At 48.2% G+C, this 23,918-nt stretch overlaps 1 pseudogene; it reads right to left on the reverse strand.

Annotated features, from left to right (window-relative positions):
• Positions 1-18,872: 18,872 nt before the first annotated feature.
• LOC130873831 (dCTP pyrophosphatase 1-like) lies at positions 18,873-19,544 on the reverse strand (annotated as a pseudogene).
• Positions 19,545-23,918: the final 4,374 nt, after the last annotated feature.

Genomic DNA, 23,918 nt, shown 5'->3' on the forward strand with positions numbered 1-23,918 from the left:
GGCTCTCTTCTCATTGCAGACCTGCCTGTGTCTCTCAAGGTGAGCTCCATGGGGGTCAGTGCTGTTTAAATGTTGATTACAGAGACGGTGGGAGCTGCTCAGATTTCTAATTAAGATTAAAGAATGTACCCGGCTTATAAATGGTTCTCAGGAATGTATAATTTGATTAGCCTGTTTTCTCCAGGCGTTTTAATTTCTGGATTAGTGAACGTGGCCTCTGACTACAGGTGAGACCACTTGCTCACTACACACAAAGTTTGTGGCCTTGCAAGGTGTTATTGGGGTGTCGAGGAGTCCACAGGGCAAGAGAAGGCAAACAAGCCTGGGTGGGTGGGGGCAGGCTAGACCACTACCTTTTTCTTTCCTTCCCCTCTCTCCTCGTTCGCCCAGGACAAGATCAAAAAGGAAACCAAAACATTGATCAGAAAGCAAATGTGCTCACCTGAATCCCATTTACATTCATTTATTTCTATTCAAAGGCATGAGGGGTGGACCGTCCGCCTCCAGTATCCAGGACTCTTTCTTCTCCTTCCTCATTTGGAGCCCAGTTATAGCAACTGTTGCTGGGTGTTCGGGTGCTGCATTGTCAGTCTTAGTCACCGTAAATGCCCTAAGTGCCCTGGCCTACTCGCCTTGGGCTTTACCGCTGAGGGGCAGGTGCACTGCGGGCAGACTCTCTGGCTGCCACAAGAAGTCATATGCTTCTGTGGGAAGCTTCCCAGTTCCCAGGACAGTCCTCCTCTTCTCCCTCATCCTTTTGTCCTGCCAACATTATGATGACTTCAAAATATTTTTTAATATTTATTTAAGAGAGAGAGAGAGAGAGAGAGAGAGAGAGAGAGAGAGAGAGAGAGCACTGCACTGTACACATGAAGATCAGATGATAATTTGAGGGAGTTGTGGGATTTGGTAATCCAACTCAAGTTTTCAGGCTTTGTAGCAAGCAGCATTACCTGCTGAGCCATCTTCTTGGCTTCACATCCGACTTTTCCACCCAAGGCACTTTTGCTTTCATGAGTGCCTTTCTTAAATAAATAAATAAATAGGAATGCCCCTAGATTTTAGGACAGCTTTGCCGTACGGATGACACATAGTATGTATTAAAACATTCCATTCTCTCTGAAAGGTCATTATTTTCTTCTGATTAAAAAAAAGTCTCAGAGACCCTGACAGAGCCTTTGGTGACGAGTGGGTAAGACAATCCTGTCATGTGCTTTTGATGAGCATCATGCCTGTCTGCCCGTTAACCCAGCAACAGGTGGCATGTCTTCCGAGTCTGGCACATTGCCTGTTGTTCTCCCTATAGAGGTCCTGGGAGGAAAACTGTCAATGCTGTCCTCAGGCTAGTGCTGTCCTTGGGCCAACCCACCAGAATAGCAGGATGGTTTACTGCAGGTAGGCCTCAGTCCTGTGCTATGCCTCAGTCCCTGAGGTATACCTCAGCTCCTGAGGTAGGCCACAGCCCCTGAGGTAGGCCACAGTCACAGAGGTAGGCCACAGCCCCTGAGGTAGTTCACAGTCATGGAGGTAGGCCACAGCCCCTGAGGTAGGCCACAATCACAGAGGTAGGCCATAGCCCCTGAGGTAGTTCACAGTCATGGAGGTAGGCCACAGCCCCTGAGGTAGGCCACAATCACAGAGGTAGGCCACAGCCCCTGAGGTAGTTCACAGTCATGGAGGTAGGACACAGTCCCTGAGATACGGTAGGCTTCAGGCTCTTTAGTAGGCCTTAGACACTGTGGTAGGCCTCTTCCTTTGTGGTAGATTTCAGGCCCTATAATAGAACTTAGTCTCCTTGGCTTTGTTCCAAACTCTTTCAGAAACTGAGGCACTTCTATAGGCAGGGCCAAGTATTTCCCAATGGGCAGGCCTCCTGGGTGGCTCTACCTCCCTAGTCCAACTAATTTTCTGCTTGAATGAATTTCTCCTCTTGTATTTTATGTGGCTGGGGAGGGCATGGTGATAGGAATATTCATTTGTACAGTGCCCAATTCCTGGATCTCAAAGTTCCTTTTCTTTTTTTAATTGTTTTTGTTGAGCTATACATTCCTCTCTCCCCTCTCTTCCTCCTCCTCCCCTTCTACCCTGTCCCGTGACCCCATGCTCCCAATTTACTCAGGAGATCTTGTCCTTTTCTCCTTCTATGTAGATCCATGTATGTCTCTCCTAGGGTCCTCTCTGTTGTCTAGATTCTCTGATGTTGTGAACTATATGTTGATTTTTCTTTGCTTCATGTCTAAAAGCCATCAAAGTTGCTTTCAAAAGAGTGGCTGGAGGACATCATCCTTTGAACTGCCGGGCATGTGTGTGTGTATGTATGTATGTATTCATATGTGTGCATGCATATACATATATGTGAGTATATATATATGTGTGTGTATGAGTGTGTATAGGTGTGTGTATGCATACATGTGCGTGCATACATGAGTGTGTGTATGTGTGTGTGTATATATGTGTATGAGTGTGTATAAGTGTGTGTCTATGCATACATGTGTTTGCATACATGAGTGCGTATATGTGTATATGAGTGTGTAAGTGTGTGTATGTCTAGGGGGCATTTAAAGAGTTTCAGGGATTTCTCATGCACATGGAAGTTTAAGAAGCTTGACACCGTGAGTCTGGTCTCCTTGCCTCTGCTTCCTTCTCATAGATCTAAGGCGTCTCACCCTTTTTTTAACCACTGTTTGAGGATCAGCAAACATTATTGAACACCATGTTTGGATTACAGGGCTCAAAGGGGCAGGTGAGGTTCAACTCTGTTGTGGACATTATCATTTCTACAGAGGGTAGGGATTACCCTCTTCTTACCTCACTCAAGAGACTTGCCTCCTTAGGCTTCCAAGGAAGATGTCTGGGTACTCAAGCCTAGCCATCCAAAAGGCTTGCCGATGGTTGAACTCAGTAGTGGGAAAGTAGCTGTAAAGAGGGGGGAGAATGAAAGAATTACACGCATGTAAGCAAGTACAATCACAGCCCACTCTTGGAGGAGAACTGGATGCAGAGGGACGGGAAACATCATGGCGCGTCCCTGGACACAACCCCCTCCTGGCTCGAAGAGTTGATTCTTGGCTAGTTCTAATCCAGATCATGTGTATAAACATAGTTGTCTCTTCTAAGAGCCTCTACACATGGCTTCCCATTGCTCCTCACTGGACAGAGTTCCAAGCATTGCTGCTGTGTGCTCGCCAGAGCAGCAAAGCACATCCACCCAGCCCTGGGGGAGCTGGAGACTTTGGCTCTGCTCTCAGCTGGCTGGATAATGGAAGGACTCTTGGTTGAGCCCTCTGGGCCTTATATCCATATGTCAGATAAAAATGGGGGGAAATATTGCCTGTATTATTCAGTCTGGTCTTTACAATTTCCAGCATAGTCTCCTCTGAGGGCGAAGTTGTGATGGGTCAGAATTATGACCTGGGACACCCAGAATTAGCAGGAGCTCAGTGTGGCCTCTTGGACCTTTAGTCCCTGCCTGAGGTCTTACAGGAGTGGTAGATTGTGCAACAGGTATTTGGTCAGTGGGGACATTAGTTCTGGGGGCAACCAGGGGCAAGCCCTGGAAGTAAACACCTTTCTTGGGGCTGTGCCCCAAGGCACCAGGAAGACACACTGCCCAGTAATAGTACAGGATTCTACTCTGGAATGAGGACCCACCAAGGGATAGGCCTTTTTGAGCCCGTCCTCCTATCCCTAAGCAGTTGAGAGTGATTCAGAACCCGCTCCTCCCCGTCCACTAGGGGTCAGGGGCCCTGGGAATTGGTTTTTAAGCTGGGAGGGGTGTGCTGCGCCTCTGGCAGTGTCCTGGCTCCCAGCCACAGCAGCGCAGGCTGGCGACGGGGACAGTTCAGGCTTCCCGCTCTGTTCAGGAAGCGTGTTGGGACGGGGCTAATGATAATTAACACTTGGGGCGCGTTTTGTCTTCCAAGTGCTTTACAAACACGACCTAATTAGCCCGCGGGGAGGAGCAGAGCCACCAAAACGCTCTTTATTATTCATTTCTATACAGTCGGAGCCTCCGTGCCTCTCGCCTCGATGGGGATGGTGGCTGGTTGCTTCCCACTCCTCCCAGATGCCTGTCCTCGGTGCGGAAGGCCCTGCTGATCATCGTCATTCAGGCTCACTGTAGTGGCTCATTCTCAATTTTCTCCTAAATCTATAGGGCCACCGAGGCTCTGAGCCGCACCCAGGGAGTTTAAAGCTATATGCCCAAGACCATACAGCCTTTATGGTAGTGCATTTACTCCAACCTGGGTTCCCTCAAAGTTTATTATCTGGGTCTTAATGCTGGGGGCTTCTTGGGTCCTGCACTGCGAGGCTCGGACAATTGGCTCTGAGCACCAAGTGGCTGTGCCAGGATGAAAGCCGGCGACAGCGAAGGCGGGCGGCGGGCGGCAGTGCGCACTCCCCCACCGGCCGAAACTGTTGCCAGCGCAAAGCTCCTGGTTACACCTGAACGGGGGACAGATGTGCATCAATATTTATTCGGAACTCCCAGGAAACCTGGATGAAGTGTAATTATCTCAGCTCAATCAGCTTGGATTAGCATAACATCAAGTCACCCATCAGACGGAGGGTTTGATTTCGGGGATCAAAGCGCCGCGCTGTAGCCGCTGATTAATCGGGGAGAAGGGAGCGTCGAGAAGAAAAGAGACGCCGGCTCCGCGAGCCACAGCTGCGCCGCTTTGATGTGCCGATTGTGCCAAGTTAACTTTGCGGGTTGGTGGAAGACTGCTGCATCTAGGTGGGGTGCTGGTCCGGTGATCCCGCTGCAGAGGCTTTTCCCCAGCACGCCCTTTCCGACGACTCTCCTGCTGCCCAGAGGTGTGCGTGCTGCACCGGGGAGAGTCATCTGGGGTCTGATTCTGGAGCTGAGATGGGCAGGGACTGTTGGGGCTCACCTAGACAGGTTCCCAGCCAACCTTTCTGCCTCGCTCTGCCCTATCCCTTCCCACCGCTCAGAATGGCGCTTCCTTGCTTTCCTTTGTACCTTTCTTTCTGTTATTCCAACTGGGACCTAGTAGCACCTGTTTTTCTTCTCCTTTTTTTTCCTTTTAATTTTTTCTTTTCTTTTCTTGATCTCTCCCCCCCCTTTGCTGTTTTCTTTATTTTAAATTTATCTTTTTCCTTTTCGTTCGCTCCTTCCTTTCAGTCTTCCATATTTCTTTCTCTGCCGGTATGGTCATGATTTAAAGAACACCCCTCTGTACCACACACTGTGAGGCAATTGGCAGCCCTCAGAGCTTCGGTTTAATGGGAAGCTAAACTTTCCTTTGGATAAAAATGGTGGCCTCACACCGGGTTTGTACTGGAAACTGAGCCAGGCAAATTCTGATGTTAAGACCCCTGCAGCTAGTTTGTCAGGCTCTCCTCTCGGCTGTGACTCCTGGGATGCTATCCTTCACATAAAGCAGGAGGGGTTTCTAGATCTTGCTGTGAGCTGCCTCTGCTTACCTAGCCAAGCCTTTTCAGGGCTCAGATTGTGGGTCCACCAAGGCCTTTATGGCCACTGCCTTCCTATACCACTGTTTCCTGGAGCCACCCCAGAGGAGGGTACCCCATAAGCTGTCTAAGAACACTGGGTCCCATGGTAGGATTCTCCCAGGCACATTCTTCACCCTCCATCCTCCTGACTATTAGTCTTCATCCTCTGCCTGGGAGGAAGTGACTAGGGAGGATGAGGTCCAGAGAGACACAGAGGTTCTGGTCTGGCTGGGAGGAAGAAGGTGTAAGAGACCACGTCCCCTCCCGTCCTCCAGTCTCACAAAGTAACGGGACAGTCAACTGTGCACACGGAATTGAAAACATGATGCTCATGGCTCCTTACTATCAGCTCCAAACTTCCGTCTTACAGCCTCTCCTCGGAACCCCAGACCCAGACCCAAACTTAAACCCCGTGAATTCCCGAGCTTCTGTTTTGCAGGTGATCCCTCAACTTCCCATCTTCAGATTCCTTTAAAGGGCCTAGAAGTTGCTTATCTCCAGAGCTTTGGTGATCTTGACGGCAGTGCCTTGAGGATAGCATAAAAGCAAACACATCCGTGTGTACAGTGTGGGGCTATGCACTGTTTCTCCCAGACAGCATCTTATCTGAACCGCGCAGCAGTGATCTGGGACAAGAACCTCTAAGAGACAGTGTGACATAACCCAAGTCCCAGAGCCAGGTGTGCATGCAGCTGGGAGTGAACATGTGTCTCCTGGTGGCTCCGTTGGTGGGTGGTGACTCTGTCCCTCAGGCTATGACACTGCATATTTTTGTTTTCAAGAAGGTCGTATGATGTACAAGACATGAAAGAACTTGTCCAAGAACTCAAGTTGAGTCATTGCCCACCATGTTATAGGACAGTTACCTGCCAGTTCCATGCTACCGTGATGCCATAGCCCTGCCTAGAGGATCACACACCAGAATGCTGCTGATGGGGGACCCAGGGTATCTCAAAACTGAGACCTGTGTGCCCATTGGCAACTTCCTCTTGACTGTGTGAGCCTTGAGAGTAGAGGCCTGTCTATTTTATTTTGTGCTGTACCCAATACCAGATCTTGGTGTGTGGCACATGCTAGGTTCTCAAAACATAGATATAGATAATCGAAGAGAGGGAAGTAATGAAGGAAGGATGAAGGAAGGAAAAAGAAGGAAAAAGGAGGAGATAGACGGAGGGAGATAGAAGGGCTTCAGCACTGGCAGGGGGCCGAATCTCCAGAGTGGGTGGGCTTGTGCCCAGCATACTGGCAGGAAGATGATTTATCTCCATTCCAAATCTCTGCTATGCAACATCGTGGATTTTTCTCTCCCCTTTAATTAAGAACTAAATATAGATCTTAATTAAGACACTGATGAATTTAATTTAGAGTGGCATTAGGGCCTTAACTCGCAGTGCTCAGTGCGCGTTTGTATAATGTGGGATATAAGCTAAATGACTGCTTGCTTGTTACCACCATAAATAATTCCCCTGCTAATCCCCCTTGAAGCCACTGACACAGTCCCCCGTCTAGAGGAGGTTCCAGGACTGCCACTGCCCAGGCCCTAAATTATTTGTACATACCAAGCATCTTGCGTTGCTCCCAGGCCCATCTTATCATGTCCTCACCCTTGTGGCTTTGCTCGCTCCAGCTTCTCTTCTGTCTGTTGGGGGATCCCCTTCACTCTCCTCTGCTCTAGACAAGCTTTTGGCTATGGCGGAGCCCCTCTCTGCTCCTTGATTCCTTCCTTCATCTCTAAATCCACTGGGCCTGGTTCCAAATTCACCTACGATTCCGTTTATTCCAGTGTTGAACTGGCCTCGTGCTGCTAACTTCGTACTTGTTTTCCGTCTTGTCTTCTCTTGCTGGTCCTAATTTGGCTGTGAGTGCCCGGCAAAGGGTTTGAACTACCCTGTGACTAGGAGCCAGTTTTTCCATTTCAGCCCCCTCCAAAAAACGTTTGTTGAGGCTATCGAAATGGCTTGGTATGTAAAAGCACTTATGCGTGGATGCGTGTGCCCATGCCCATTCTTGGAGGTCAGAAGTGGGTGTCATTGGCTGTCTTACTTCATCTCCTTCCACTTTTCTCTTGAGACTGGCTCTTGCACTGAACCTGAAGCTAGGCTGGGTGACAGCAAGCCCCAGTGATTCTCCTGTCTCAGTTGCCCTGGCTGGCGTCACAGGCAGGTGAACGTAGGTCTTCAGGCTTGTAGAGAAACTGCTTTCATCCACCTCCCAGCTCCACCCTGGCCTTTTGTCACCTACGACAATCCAACCACTAACTCGTTCTCCTCTTCCATAAGCTTGCATCAGTCCAGTCCCACCCCATGTGCCTACAGGGTTGGCACTCTGTCCTTCATAATGCCGGGCACAGCCCTTTAATGTGACAAGCAGTGACTGCAATGTGAAGAACTGAATTCTTTCCCCGAGTCTGCTGTTTTCCACACTGGGATTAAGGAAGGATTCCTTGCCATCACTGGCGGTAGTGATACACCATGCAGAGCATTGTGACCAGGGATTCTCAGCCTCAGCACCATTGACACTGGGTGGGTATTAACCTTTGCCCTGAGAGTCAGGATGCAGCAATATCCTCGTTCTCTACCATTCAGGAACATTGAGCCCTAGTTGTGACATTCATGATGTTGTGAGCACGCGCGCGTGTGCGTGCACACACACACACACATTGCCAAGTGTCTTGTATCAAGGCAAACTGACCCTCTTTGGGAACTACTCTACTAAGCACAGACCATTTACGTCGTCTCATTTATCTCCCTGGCATGCTCATGGTACGAATACTATGCTAGGGCAGAGTTTGCATTTGAGGAAATAGGGAGTTAGTCTAGAAGGGGCCACAGATGCAATCACTTTTCACTTCTGTTTTTCCCTTTACTGTGTTCATCAGGTCATACTTAATCTTCGGACCACAGTCAGGCTCTTCGCACTGCACTCGTGACTCAGTAAGTACTTGGTAAACACAGTTATATGCTGTCTAGTGACATTTCCACAGGAGACCACATATCTGACAGCGTATGCCACAGAGCCTGGGTTTGTTGTAGGTGACACCATCTAGGTTTGTGCAGATGTAATTTTTTCATGTTTTTACAACTGCCCGGTGATGCATGTCACAAAGCTTCACGTGACTCTACTGCAAATATTCTTTTGTAGATGAACATTCGGATTCAACCAATATGTGTGTGTGTGTGCATGTGTGTGTATGTGTGTATGTGTCATACATGTGTGCAGGTGCAGGAGCATGATACTCTTTGTGTGGAGAATTTAGATAAAGATGTCAGGAGTCCTTATCGATCATTATTCACCGTAATCCCTCAAGACAGAGTCTCTCACTCAGCTTGGACTAGACTGGCAGCCAGCAAGCCCCAGTGATATTCCTGTCTTTGCCCCTGACTGTACTGGGGTTACAGGTGTGTGTAGTTACATCTAGCTCTTCACATGTGTACCAGAATCCAAATTTGGGTCATCACACTCATGCCGCAAGCAGTCTCTTCAGCCCTCAGTCAGTATTTTTTAATGTTTGCTATGTGCTAGGTACTGTCATAATGTATTAACCTGCTTGACCCTCAGAGAAAGTCTATGTGGTAAATATTATTCTTGCTCTCCAGACAAGGAACAAAAGCACAGAGTTAGATAATTTGTGGACAACTAGAGATGTGTAAATTTGAACCCTAGACAGTCTGGCTGCAGAGTCCATTTTTAAAGATTGATTTATTTTATTTTTGTGTCTATCTTTGTTTGCCTTTTCTTGTATGTATGTATGTGCAGTGTGTGTGTGTGTGCGCGCACACGCGCACATGTGTAGTGCTCACAGAGGTCAAAAGAGGGCATCCAATCCCCTGGAACTGGAGTTATGGATTGTTTTGAACCACCACTTGGGTGCTGGGACTCGAACTCAGATCTTTTGTGAGAGCAGCAAGTGCTCCTACCCACTGAGCCATCTCCCAGCCCTGACTGCAGGCTCTAATTATTATTCTACATTGTACAGTACACTAACAAGAGCTTTTATGCTATTTTATTTATAAGTCCCAGCACCATCTCCAGAGACACCTATTTAGAGAGCTCTGCTGTCTAATTTGGTTGCTACCAGCCACATGTGACTGTGTAACTTGAAATTAATTAAAATTTTAAATTCAATTCCTCAAGCATAGCAGGCACATTTGAAGTGCCAGATAGCCCACACACTTAGTGGCTTTGCCTTGGACAGCAGCAGAGACAAGCCATCTCCATCATTGCAGAGTTCAGATTGCTCAGTGCTAAGGACCAGGCACAATAAATTCCTTCCCCCTGAGAGCTCCTTGGTGTCCCCTTAGATAATTTAAGGTGCTGGTCAATCAACATTATGTCCAGAATTATTAGCCACTGGTTATGTTCTGTTCACTCAACACATGATGAGCTTCTACTGTGTGTCTGGGATGGTTTGGGACTGAAGAACTCATGACAGGTATGGTCCTGCTCATATACAGGCTAAAGAGGGGTTCTAGGTTTGCAGAGCTCAAAGATGCATCTTCATCACGTGACCTAGGAATGAAACAGATGTGAAAGCTACTAAATCGATAGCTAGAGCACCAGCATCTTGGTGGTGTAGGGGGGTGGTTAATTAGGTTTTGTGTTGAGTTACAAGATCCCTGAGGGAGAGATCCGGGAGGGGTGCTTTGTTGTCCTTGGGCAGGCAGAGCCTGGCAAAGCCTTCCTGGTTCTAGACAGGCTCCAAGTCTCTTTGTGAAATTTCTGCTGTAGACGCTCCCAGCAGAGAGGGTGGGGATATTGAGCATATTGCCATTATTTAAGGGAGAGTTTGCCAGCTGGTAGAGGAATGTTATTCAGAGCCAGGTGCGGTGGCATGTGCCCCAGAACTTGGGGGGCTGAAGCAAAAGCAGTATGTGCAGAAGCTCAAGGGCAGCCAGACCCACACAGGGAGACTCTGTCTCAGTCAATCAATCAATCAATCAATCAATCAGTCAATCAATTCCTTCTGGTTGAGTATAGTGCATAGAGGAGGGTGTACAAAGAAAGAAGACATCAGGGTGTAGCGTCTCCTTGCACCCCAGCTGACCCTGAGTCTCTTCCCCCTTAGATCTAGGTTGAACCCTGCCTCTCCCTTCCTGGGAGGCCCTTTCCCTTCTGGGTCAGCTGATGCTGCCCAATTGCTCATCTTCCTTCTCCAATCCAACAGTCTCCTAGCTCAGAAATTGCTTGGTGATATTGGGAACAATGAGGCCTGACTCTGTTAGTTCAGAGCAAAATGGCTTTCTTTCTTCCTTCTTTTTCTTTTTAAGGATACTGCATCCCTGGTGAAGTATGGACACATCCAGAGAACAAGTGGAGGAAAGAGGAGGAGCCAGGCTTCCAGGGCTCAGACATGGCTGCTGTGGCTGGGGCATGGGCTCCTGGTCAGCAGAGCAGGAGGGCAGGCTGAGCCCTGTTGGGTACCAGGTGGGGGTAGGGGTGGTGCTTGAGGTCATCAGGCTTTGGATCCCCTGGAACTCGAGTTCTGGATGGTCGTGGACCACTCTGTGGGGGCTGGGAATGGAGAACCTGGGTCCTCTGCAAGAGCAGCAAGTGCTCTAAACCTCTGTCATCTCTCCGCCCCTAGGCCCCACCTCTTAAACTCTGCCTCTTCCCAGTCTTGTTACAGGATGAGGGGAGCCTTGGATCTCCACCCCATGGGCTGCTTTTGGGGTCTGCTGAGATCCAAACCACAGTCCAATACATTCAGGCAACAGTTTCCTTGTCATCCGCTCACAAAGGACTTGAGTTGTTTCTTTCTTTCTTTTTTTTTTTTTTTTTTTCCGGTTTTTCGAGACAGGGTTTCTCTGTGGTTTTTTGGAGCCTGTCCTGGAACTAGTTCTTGTAGACCAGGCTGGTCTCGAACTCACAGAGATCCGCCTGCCTCTGCCTCCCTTGAGTTAAACGTTGCTTTCAAATATGTGTTTCAGTTAGCGGATCTTTGAGCAATTTTGGTTTACAGGAAAGTCTGGTGGAATCCGAGGCTCCTTTGCACCTGCCCCTCACTCACACTCAGCTGTACTGGTCACACTCTGTATTCGTGTGGCACATTGTTACAATCGACTAGCCGATATTTACACATCAATTTTGTGTGGTTTACCTTAACACTCAGCCTTTGTACCGTGCGTCCTGTGAGTTTTGCCAGTGTGCGAGGCGGTGTGTGGACGCTACAGAATCGTCCACTCTGCTGTCCTAGGCCCTCCCATCTTGGGCTCCACTTCTTTCCCTCTCTCCCCTCGGAACCCTTGGCAACCACAGATTTTTTTTTTTATTACTATCTCTCTAGTTTTTCTAGGTCTCGTGTATGGATATGCGTGAGCATGCATGTGCGCTTGCGCTCAGAATTTTCTAGCAGTTTTTCTCTTGAACCCCTAGGCTCGATTCGGCCGAGCAGTTCTCACCAGCAGTACATCCTCGATCCAAGTTCTTCCAGCTGGCAAAGGAGAGCGGATGGCTCCGCTCACGACTGCCATGCCACCTTCTCCTGCCTACAAAGGTTGTTTGAGAGCCAAGCCGGAGTTGGATTTGCAGTCAGAGAGCAGTGGTGCAAAAGAGGTGTGGCTTGAGGCCTAGGGCAGGAGAGAAAGAAGGGGCGGGCCTTCCTGAGCTCAGCCTCCTGTGGGACACCACAGGGCCCCAGCCCACCAGGCTATACTTCTCTAACCACACATGACTACAGAACTAACTGCCCTATAGACAGTTAGTTCCAGGCATGGGCAAGCAGCTTGCAGACGAATTTGAATTCTTTTTCATGACCCCTCCCTACTCCCACCAGCTAACTTTTGCTCAAAGCGCCTGACCCAGCCCCTTTCCACCTGGTGAATTGTTGCCTCCAGAAGGCTTGGTGCTCCAGGCCCTGTGTGGGGTGAGGGGGAGCAAAGGAGAGAAGAGGGCAGTTTTGCCTCTGAGAGCTCTACTCCGGCGCCTCTTCCAGCCCCAGGCCCCAGAAATCCCAAAGGCTCAGCTCCTTTACAGTCCTGCTTAGAAGCCAGCTGTGGGCTTCTTCTCTCCCCGGTGCCTGCGGCTCAGCCTGGGGCTGCCTCCTGGCTTGCAGGCTCCCCTCGATGTGCCACTTTCATTTCTAAACAGACAGGAAAATAAGCAATTGATTTCTGGATATTACATAAGCTGGGCAAGGGAAGCTTTAATAAGGAAGAGAGCAGAGGGAGGAGTCTGAAGATCTTAAGCTAAAAACTACAAAAAGCCCATCGTTACCAACTCAAATGGAGGCAGCTGCAAGCCGGCTACGATCAGAGAGATGGTATAGGTGGGGAGAGTGGCCCCAGGTCCTCAGAGAAGATTGGCCTAGTCACCCAGGGCCCTGAGTTGTCCTACAGGGGGCTGAATCCAGGAAGGTCCCCTTCTTTCCTTCTATCCTGTGCTCCAGATCACGCCTCCTTTCCACCACTATTCTAGCTATGAGCCCAAATTCCATTAGATTCTTTTTTTCTTTCTTTTTATTGTTTTATTGTGCTGTACATTTTTTCTCTGCTCCCCTCTTTTCTTCCCATCTCCTCTTCTACCCTCTCCCATGACCCCCACACTCCCAATTTACTCGGGAGATCTTGTCTTTTTCTCCTTCCTATGTAGATCTATGTATGTCTCTCTTAGGGTTCTCTTTGTTGTCCTGGTTCTCTGGGGTTGTGGCCTGTAGGCTGGTTTTTCTTTGTTTTATGTCTAAAAGCCACTTCTGAGTGAGTACATATTATATTTGTCTTCCTGAGTCTGAGTTACCTCACTCATGATTTGTTTCTAGATCCATCCATTTTCCTGGAAATTTCAAGATGTCATTATTTTTTTTACTGCTATGTAGTACTCCATTGTGTAAATGTATCACATTTTCTTTATCTGTTCTTCAGTTGAGGTGAAGAGTCCAAAAATAAAAAAATAAAAATGTAGGTTCCAAAAGTAGAAATGTAAAAATAAAGAATTATAAAGTTGTAAGCCTAGGAGAATGAGAACAGACTGTCAACAGCTTTTTTTTTTTTCAGCTTGAGGATTAACTATTAACAGTAGGTTACTCCACTTTACAACCCATAACTCTATTTACAAGGCCAAAGCATCTCTCCGCAAACTGAGAGCTAGCCTACGGATATGAGTGAGTCAACTTTTAGGCAATAGATATATGACCTCTGGGTTACACATTATCCCTGCTCTGCGAAACTGGCGGCATCGAAGGGGAGAGCACAGGGCTTCAGTAAACACCACCTAAAAGTACCAGGGAAGACAAGAGATTAAGTGAAAACACTAATTTAACTAAAAAACTCGGGAGATTGTATAGTAAGGCAATCTGTATCTAAGTTTTACCTCGAGATTGTAAAAATTCCTTTGTTCAGACCTAAAGCCTTGTGCCCTACCCTAAGAAGATGTGTTCAGAAGCTGGCCTCTTCCACAAGCCTAACAAAATCCATCTCTGGCTGTGGTCTCAGCTAGCTGATAAGCTTTTTGTGCCCCATGGAGATTTTTTATTTTTTCCAGGATTCTGGTTTCTAAAATAATGTTTGCTTCTGGTTTATTAGACTTTGGTGGTCTGTTCCCATCTTTGTGCGACCCCTCTGGACCCAACAGAGGGGCATCTAGGTTGTTTCCAGTTTCTGGCTATTACAAATAATGCTGCTATGAACACAGTTGAGCACATGTTCTTCACGCATGCAATCCAAGCAACTAGGGAGGCTGGGGCAGGATCTGTGCTTGAGAGTTTGGGGCTAGCCTCTTAGGTTCTATTAAACAAGTTTGTAGGCAGGGCGGGCTGGAACTTCAGAGAGTCTGGAGCACTCTAAGTGGGAAGGCGGGATGACCATAGTGAGGACAGTCAAGGATCTCCACTGTTGAGCGAGAGGCTGGGAGCTCTGTGAGCTGCAGTATGTCCGGTACCATGCTGGTGGTTTTATACACACTCTACATAAGAAAACAGATCTGGAGAAGTGCCTTGACCTTGCCCAGGCCTTTGAACTCCTGGTCTCCTGGTTTTATGCCTTGACTGTTCTATGCTTTCTTTGTCGTTCTGTCCACCTTATCCATTTCAGCTTGGGTAAACAGTCAATCTCTCTCTCTCTCTCTCTCTCTCTCTCTCTCTCTCTCTCTCTCTCTCTGTGTGTGTGTGTGTGTGTGTGTGTGTAGGGGGAGAGAGAGAGACAGGCACACACACACACACACACACAGAGGGAGAGAGGGTGATTATGGACACAAATGGCAGAGAAGCCTGGCTGGGTGTGAATGTGAGCTCCAAGGTTTGTCTCCATGCAATAGTCATGAGAAATGAGACTTTAAGAGGTAATTAGATCCTGAGAACTCTACCATTCTGGATTAATGACATCACCATGTGAGTGAGTTCATTATGGAGGCAAGTTTGGAGCTCTCTTTTCCTTTTTCTCTGACTCTCTGACCCTCCCGCCCTTTCCATGAGACGAGCTCCTGAGAGGTCTGTCACCTAGCCTTCAGGACTGTGAGAACCACTTGCCATTTGCTATAAGATACCTGGTCTGTGTCATTTTGTCAGAGTAGCAGAATATGGATCAAGATAACAGCAGCAGACTTGGCTGGTTAGGAATCATGACTCCGAGCCCACATCTGGCTTCATGCTCACCTCTGCACTTTAAAAAGTCTCATTATAACATCCTTCAGGGAGCCACCTGGGGACTGGTGCAACCTCTGCTCCCCTTCCTTAGGCCTACTCGATTCCAGAACCCAGAGAATACTGATAGCCACATTCTTAATCCTACCTTGCTCCTAAACTCCTAAATTTCAAGCAGAAGCCTTCGAGAACATGATCCTTCCTCTGGCCAGTTGCCAGCTGCATCCAGGCCCTTTGTTGGGTTGAGTTTTGCACCTAGTGATGGAGAGGCATTCTTTCTGTCTCTACCCTAGCAAGGGGGCACCCATTCTGCTTCTGATGACATGGCTCTGTTAGCAGCAACTAACCAAATCCTTCCCAGACTTTTGACTGCTCTTTATTAAGCTATCTGGAAAGGGGGCAGAGCAGGAAAGACTCGATTGTGGACAGAGTGTTTGGGGGGGCTGTTGGTGAGGGAGGAAAGGACAAGACTGAAGAGAAGGAGAAAGCTTTTGGCCTAGATGGAACTGGTGAGCTAGAGCAGACTTGGAAGCCGGAAGGATCTGAATGGAGGAGTAGAGATAAAGGAGGGGTCTCTGTAGGGAACAACGAGGGGCATGGGATTAGACCATGACCGCTGGAACTAGGCCTGACTAGACTGATTTCCAGGTTAGGGTATATTATTAAGCCTCTGCTCTTTGGATAGTTCTGGATCTTAAGTTCACTAAGACCAGCATCTGTATAGTCTTGGCCAGGTTGTTAGGGAAGGTAAGCCATGCTCCAGTTTAGTATGTATATCACAGAGTACGCACTGTGGAGGGGGACTTTTACTTTCCAAGCCCCCTCCTGGGCTGCTTCCTGAAGCAGGGATCAGGGCATCACACAGAACCGGACTTGGCGATGGCTTCAGAGTTGATGTGTTTTGTATCTCAATATCACTTCAGGAGGGGCCTTTCTTCCTCTGTCCGGGGGTTTCAATGGCTTTCATGCTGCCATTGGCCCGAAGCTGATCCTCAAGCGAGTTGCATGCTGTTTATAGACAAGGCAGGTCTCACCACTTGCCGTTGTGAAGTGCTGGTGTTTAAACCCAGACACACTGGGATCAAATCCCAGCTCTCTACTTAGAAACAAGAATGGGGCAACAAGGTCAGGGCTCCCTGGAGTGTATGTGGGGTGTCAAAGCCCAGCAGGGACATGCTCTGGCTGTGGGGTAATTCTAGCGGTGGGGGCGGGCAGCCTAGTGAGGCTGGGATACCTGGAGTGAAAACATTAAGGTTCACGCGGACCCTGCACCGCCAGCCTTCTGGCCTTGCTCTGGACACCAGCCCAGTATTTCTGCATTCCTCACGCACTGTGGGAGATGAAAGAGCGCACAAACTGCCAACCCTCTGGCCCCTGGGCCTCTGAACTAAGGAAATGGCTGAATAATGAATGAGGCCAGTGCACTTCAGAGAGGTGGCCCTGGGGACTGCGTGGGGAGTGGGGAGGCATGGACAGATGGGGAGGGGGGCAGACTTGGCATGTGGAGAGAGACAGATACCAGAGGCACAGAGAAAGACTGTGGCTGTGGCTTCTACAGCCACTCACTTCAGGACGAAAGTAGCCTGAGAATTTACAATGAATGCATGGCAAACCTTTGGCCTGACATCTCTCTGACCTGCTAGCCCTGCATGTATTCCGCCCTACCTTTTGGTCCCTCCCAGGAAAAGCTTGTCGTGGACTTGGCTGTGGTACTAGACTCACGCTTCTCACAGGGATAGCTGTGGGACTGGAGAAGTAAGGCTAGCTAGGGGTACGGTTGTGCACCTGTGTGTTTCAGCAGGTGTTGGGCCAGCTGTCCCCAGAGGGAGCTGAGGTCCTCCGGGCATCATTGCCAGGCCCTTTCTCGCTGCAGGAGATAAGAGCTGTCTTCTCTTGACTGTCCTTTTTATTTAGGAGAGCTCCCTGGAGGGTAAGTTTCTATCGTAGGTTTGATTAGATGGAGAGTCCCCCACTGGCCTTCGTGAGCCACACCTTGAGCTGCATCCCTGGGGGGCATTTCTAGAGAGACTCAACCCAGGGGGTGGGAAGACACACCCCGAACGTGGGTCTTTAAACCCCATAGGGTACAGTTCTTCCTGTAGTCTCCTTTCCTGTTTCCTGGTCTGTGGAGATGTGAAGAGTCTCAACCACAAACTCCTCTCGCTGTGAACTCCTTCACCATGCCATGATGGACGACAGCCTCTCAAACCGTGAACCAAAATTAAACTTCTCTTAAGCTGTTTATTGTCACCTACCCGGTCGTAGTGATGAGAAAAGCAACTGATTCATCACCCATGCAGGTGACTAAAGGACCCTGCCTGTCTTTATTGTTCTCATACTTTCTGCAGGTTCTAGAGCAGTGGTTCTCAACCTTCCCAATGCTGCGACCCTTTAATACAGTTCCTCATGCAGTGGTGACCCTCAACTGTAAAATTATTTTCGTTACTAGTTCATAATTGTAGTTTTGCTACTGTTAGGAATCATAATGTAAATATCTGTGTTTTCTAATGGTCTTAGGTGATCCCTGTGGAAGGGAGGAGGTTCAACCCCCAAAGGGGTTGTGATTCAAGGGTTGAGAGCCCCTATCCTAGAAGGACAGACAGTTCCTAACACTGGATCAACAGACTCCAGGCAGCAGGCCTCTGTGGAGTGGGGCTGCTCTTCAGCCCCTTCCCTGTATACTCCGTGTAAGAGCTCCTGTGAGTCCTAGTGAAGGGGAACCCTTTATAGTAGAGGGAAGCCGAAGCCTTGTGACAGACACGAGGCACCCTGGTGGGGAGGGCGGCTGCTCTAAATTCCTGGGACTGAGCTGACACACTGAATGCTAGCCCCTTTTCACACCAAACTGGACCGGAGGAGTGTATTTTGAGGGCATTTTGGTCAGGTTCACTTTTCGAGTATGTCTGACACTCTGGTCTCCGCTCCTTCAAGCCTCTCAGTGTAAGCAGCTGTTAGAGCCTATTTTTGACCCGTGGGGGCGGGGGCTGCCTCATTCAGAATCACCTTTCTGGGAGATCCTGTTTCCTTTTCTGTGCAAAGTCACATGGAAAGAGGGGATGTTCTGAATCTGTGGTGGCTACCACCTGCCTCCCAAACCTTCTCTCTGATCTAACTGGCAGAGAGCTTTCCTAGGCTTGTTTTCTGTGCCAAGGCAAGATGGTTACAAGAAGAATTTGGAGACCTCGTCTATCGCTCTCAGATAAGTGTGGGTACCATCTCTGAGCTCTGATGGGCCCAGAACCTTCCTGCCCACCTTTCTGCCAGGTAGGAACCAACCCTACCCTGGCTAATTCCAATAAATACCAGTCTCAGTCAAAGCCTCTTTGCTCAAGGAGCAAATGCTGTGGGTTGTGCTTCTTTTTTTTTTTTTTTTTTGGGAATATAAAATAAAGCAGTTTAATGATGACTTGCTTTACCTGAGAAGGCAAGAGGGGCAGGAGAGGGTGCTGGGAAACCCTCACTTCACTAATGTGCAAACAGGCTGAGGGGCAGACAATCACTACTACTGCTTTCTCTGTGTGACACCGTCTTGGGGAGGCAGGCCTAGCAGTCTCAGGGGAAGTGGGGTGCCTTAGGTTACACACCACATAAATCATTCACTCAATACCACCTCGCTGCAGAGGAATAACAGAATTAGCCAGGTGAGAGGGGTGGGTGGCCTTTACTTGTACCAAGGGACCAAAGAGGAAAGGAAGCTGTATTCTGCACTCATCAAAGCCTTGTGGCCCACCCACATTTACTTCCGGCTCTCTGCTTTTGTAAGCCTGCTTCTCTGAAGGACCTGAGATCTAGCTACCCAGGAAAATATAAACGTTGTTGTCATGTATCATTTTATTGAGAGAGAAAAGACCAGGAGATTATCTTTTGGAAACTCTTGGGCCTCAGACCTATGATTCAGTTAAGAATGGACTAGAACGAGTCCATCTCTGCTGTTCTGACACTGTTTCCTAGATGGAGGCCTGGCTTTGCAACTCAGAGGTAGGTTCTGCAGCCCCCACAGCCTGGTTTTCGGGGATGACCCTATGGGGCAAGTCTGTGTACTTGCAGGCAGAACCTCGAGAGAGATGGACTGGGTAGCGTCGTCAGTTGATGTCCATTTTGGCAATTACTGCTCGAGGTAAATCCACGCGACAACGGGCTGCTAATGCCACCAGGTAGATGAGGACGTCGCTGAGCTCCTCTTGAAGGGCTGCTCGTTCCTTTGGCAGCCAGGCTTGAGGACCAGGCTCTGCATCAGACTTCCCCTGGAAGAGTTCTGCCAGCTCACCCACTTCTCCCACCAAGGCTAGGAGCAGGTTTCTAGGCTGGTGGAACTGCTCCCAGTCCCGCTCAGCAGCAAATTCTGCATGGAGACGTCGGATGTCTTCAAGCGTGGGCTCCGGGCTGAAGCTGAACGGGCCAGCAGCAGCAGAGTTTTCTTGCCCCGCATCACCGCCCGCACCGCCACCGGCTTGGGACATTCCGCCCACTAGTCTCTGCCGAGCCGCAGCGAGTAAACCCCGCGCCACGTTCGGAGTCGCCTCCCGTGGGTTGTGCTTCTTGCTTCCTGGGTAAGGACTGGTGTCAGGAGCCTCAGTACTAGCCCTACAAAGGGAGGTTTGTCCCCAAAGTCTTCAGCTTTGGAGAGAGCAATTCTGGATTGTGCCAGAGCTGGGGACATCTTGGGAGGTCCTTTTGTGCACATACCACATGGCAAAGGAAGGATGGAGGGCACCTGTTTTTAAACTTTTATTTTAATTATGTTTATGTGAGTATTTTCATGTGTGAGTATATGGACATGTGTACAGGTGCCCCTGGTACTGGAATTACAGGCAGTTGTTTGCCACCAAACGTGAGTGCTGGGAACCAAACCTGGTCCTCTGCTTAGCCGCTGGGCCATCTCTCCAGCACAGAAGGATTCAGAGATGGGTGAAAGCAAGACCATGCTATCCCCACTCAGACCATCGCCCCGCTCTACTTACTGATCAGTCAGGCCCCAGACACTCCAAGGGCTCCTCCTCCACGCTCCTCCTCTGGACTGCTCCTCTCGGCTATGTCCAGGCAGCTACACCCCCCTCCCTTACTGATTTTTAGGCATTTTGCACAGCCCGGAAGCAGTACGGAGCAAAGCAGCGGCAGAGCAGTCCTCCATGGCGGCAGATTCCCTTCACCCCAACTGCACGTATCACGGCATCTCACAGCAAATTTCCCTGTCGTTCATGTTTTATTAGTATAAGTGCCTTAAAAGCAGATCAGAGATTCAACTAATTTGCTCATTAGTAAAAGGAAATTAGCCATTTGAGATCTGTTCTAATAAAATTAGCTTGGTGACAAACGCTTTGTTGCCGTGTTTATTAGATTGCCGTACTCCCGGCATTTTAAAGGCCGGAGCAGTTGTCAGCGGCTCTTCAGGGTATTCCACTGTTTCTCGATCTCTCTTTGTTCTTCCTTTCAGGTCCGTGGAGATATTCGGCCCCTTTTCAAGGCTAATTGAGAAGGTCTGACTCAAATCTGGGTTCCAATTCACACACCCCCATGAGTACCAGGTACCCTGTCCAGCTCTGCACCCACTTCCCGGTTGCTTGGTCCAGCCTGGTCCCCAGACCCATCCTTTTAGATTTTCTATGTCTCTGGCTGTCTTCTGCTGCTGTGACCCAATCCCACAGACTGGGCCATTTATAATGAACAGAAATCTTTTGGCTCACCGTTTTGGAGGCTGGGGGTGGAGAGTGGGGGTATCCAAGATCAAGGTAACAGACCCTGGAGGGGGCTTTCTTCATGTGTCCTAAAGTGGGAGAAGGACAATGTGGGAGGGGGTGAACCCACTCTTTAATAGTGGACCCACTCTTTCAGGAACAGGGTTAATTCATTTCTGAAGATCAACTCCAAGTGACCTGATGTCTCTTATTTTCTTTCCTAAATTTATTTGTTTAGTGTGTGTGTGTGTGTGTTGTTGCTGGCTGGTGTGTGAATATAGGAGCGAGTGCCATGGTGAACATGTCAGAAGATAGCTGGGAGAAGGCTCTTCCTTCAATCTTCTGGTGACAGGGTCATTTTTGTTTCTGCCATCATGCTCCAGGTTATCTGGTTTACAAGCTTACAAACTTCTGGATGATTCTCCTGTCTCTGCCTCCCGCCATAGGAATGCTAGGATTAGAGATGCTTGCTGCAGTATTTTTTTTAATGGTGGGGGGAAGGCGAGGAGGAGGTTTACCCTATATAACTGCCCTGGGCTGACCTGGAACTCACCCTGTAGACCAGGCTGGTCTCAAACTCACAAAGATCTGCCTGCCTCTGCCTTCCAAGTGCTAGGATTAAAGTCATATGCCACCACTGCCTGGTCCATAGTATCTTTTTCTGTTTGTTTATTTGTTTTTAACATAGGCTCTTGGAAATAAACTTATGTAGTCAGACCTGTGAAACAGGGACCTTCATCCACTAAGCCAACGTGTGAGTCTCTAAACACCTCTGAAGATTCCTGCTTCCTCCTTTTGTCACCCTGGTTAACTAAATTTCAACTGGAGTTTTGAATGGGGTAAACCAACTGTTTTAATTTTGTTTCCTATTGTCCTGAAAAACAACCAAACAAACAGACAAACTGCATGACAAAAGCGGCTTAAGGGAGAAAGGGTTTTTTATCTCCTAGATCCAGATTATACCCAGCACTGTGGAGATGTCATGAAGGCTAGAACTGGAAGCAGTTAGTGACATCACATTCACAGTCACCAACGGAGCAGTGAGTTAATGCACACATGCTAGCATTCCACTTGCTCTTTCACTCTTGTAAAATCTAGGTCCCCTGCCTAGGGAATGGTGCCACCCAAAGTGGGCAGGCTTCCCTAATATAATAGTCTCTGTCTCATTGTCTCTGTCTCTGTTTTTCTCCGTCTCTCTGTCTATCTGTCTGTCTCTGCCTCTCTCTGTCTCTGTTTCTCTCTCTCCAGGTAAAATAAATTAAAATATGAAAAGAAAAGTCGAAGGTGAGCACAAGGCCAGTCTGGATTACAAGATTGTGGGGTAAAAGGGCCAGCCAAGGAAACCCGCCCTGGCCCCGAAACCAGTGCCAAAAAAACCACACTTTAGCCTTAGAATTAGAGTCAGTGAAAGAAATATGCGTTGGCCCTGAAATTAGAGCCAAAAGGTTAAAAAGGGCCAGTGAAAGAGACATACTTTGGCCCTGAAACCAGAGCCAAATATGCCCCTGACAAATCCAACATGAAAACAACCAATCCCGGAGCAGGAAAATGAACCAATCCCTGAGCAGAAAACCAACCACTCTCTGAGCACCCAATCTAGCCAATCTGAGCTTGTCCAAGTCCAAGAGTCTGAAATCTGACCAATTCCTTCTCCTTGGAAAGACTCCACCCCTAAGAAGCCCTGTATAAGCCCTGTGGCTGTTCAGTTTGCTGCTGCCTTTCCCACTTGGTAATGTGTATTCTGTGCTGTTGTATGTTGGAAGTAAGTGATCTGCTTTTTGATTTTGACTTTATAGGGGATTACAGTTAAGAGTTTGTATGAGTCTCAGAAGAGACTTTGAACTTTGAATTTTTAAACATTGTTGAAACTGTGATAGACTATCGGGACTTTTGAAGTTGGACTAAATGCATTTTGCATTATGCTATGGTTATAAGCCTGTGGGGACCAGGGAGTGGAATGTGGTTTGAATAGGAATGGCCCCCATAGACTCTAGTTCCCACCCTCCCCTGGACAGGGGCCACTCATATCTTCCTTCTGCTCTAGATGCATGGGTGTGACCTTCTCTCCTGCCAGGGTTCTGCCCCTCCAATGCCACCCTGCCTCATGGGTCTAACATTTCTTCCCGACCTTGCAGGCCTCCTTGTACCTGCTCTGGGCCACTTTTCTGAACTTTTACTGAATTTTCTGTTATTATAATCCAGTGAGTTCAATTAGCACTGCCCATGCATTCATGGGCATGGAATTGTCTGCCTAGACATGGGAACCTTCTAAAAATTAAATAAAGATTAAAATTTTAAAAAGAGGAAAATGGGTTGTTTTGTGGGGGAAACATAGGAAAACTGCATGAAAAATGTTACAAAGGGTTGTATAAGAATGGGTACCCACAAACACTGACAGCGGCTAACAAAGGGTTGTATAAGAATGGGTACCCACAAACACTGACAGCGGCTAACAAAGGGTTGTATAAGAATGGGTACCCACAAACACTGACAGCGGCTAACAAAGGGTTGTATAAAAATGGGTACCCACAAACACTGACAGCGGCTACTTTGCCACAGACTTACATTCTTCAGTTAATTTATGTCGAGTAATTTGAGAATGTTGTAAAATAAAATGCATGGCCTTTGCTGGAGAGGTTGTGGAGAAAGGGGCACACTCATCCATTGCTGGTGGGAATGCAAACTTGTGCAACCACTTTGGAAAACAGTGTGGTGGTTTCTCAGGAATTTCGGGATCAACCTACCCCTGGACCCAGCAATACCACTCTTGGGAATATACCCAAGAAATGCCCTATCATAGAACAAAAGTATATGCTCAACTATGTTCATAGCAGCATTGTTTGTAATAGCCAGAACCTGGAAACAACCTAGATGCCCTTCAATGGAAGAATGGATGAAGAAAGTATGGAATATATACATATTAGAGTACTATTCAGCAGTAAAAAAAAATGACTTCCTGAATTTTGCAGGCAAATGGACGGAAATAGAAAACACTATCCTGAGTGAGGTGAGCCAGACCCAAAAAGAGGAACATGGGATGTACTCACTCATATTTGGTTTCTAGCCATAAATAAAGGACATTGAGCCTATTATACGTGATCCTAGAGAAGTTAAATAAGAATGTGAACCCAAAGAAAAACATATAGGCATCCTCCTGAATATTAACCTTCATCAGGTGATGAAAGGAGACAGAG

The sequence above is a fragment of the Chionomys nivalis genome, chromosome 4, assembly GCF_950005125.1.
Source record: "Chionomys nivalis chromosome 4, mChiNiv1.1, whole genome shotgun sequence".
Lineage (NCBI taxonomy): Eukaryota > Metazoa > Chordata > Mammalia > Rodentia > Cricetidae > Chionomys > Chionomys nivalis.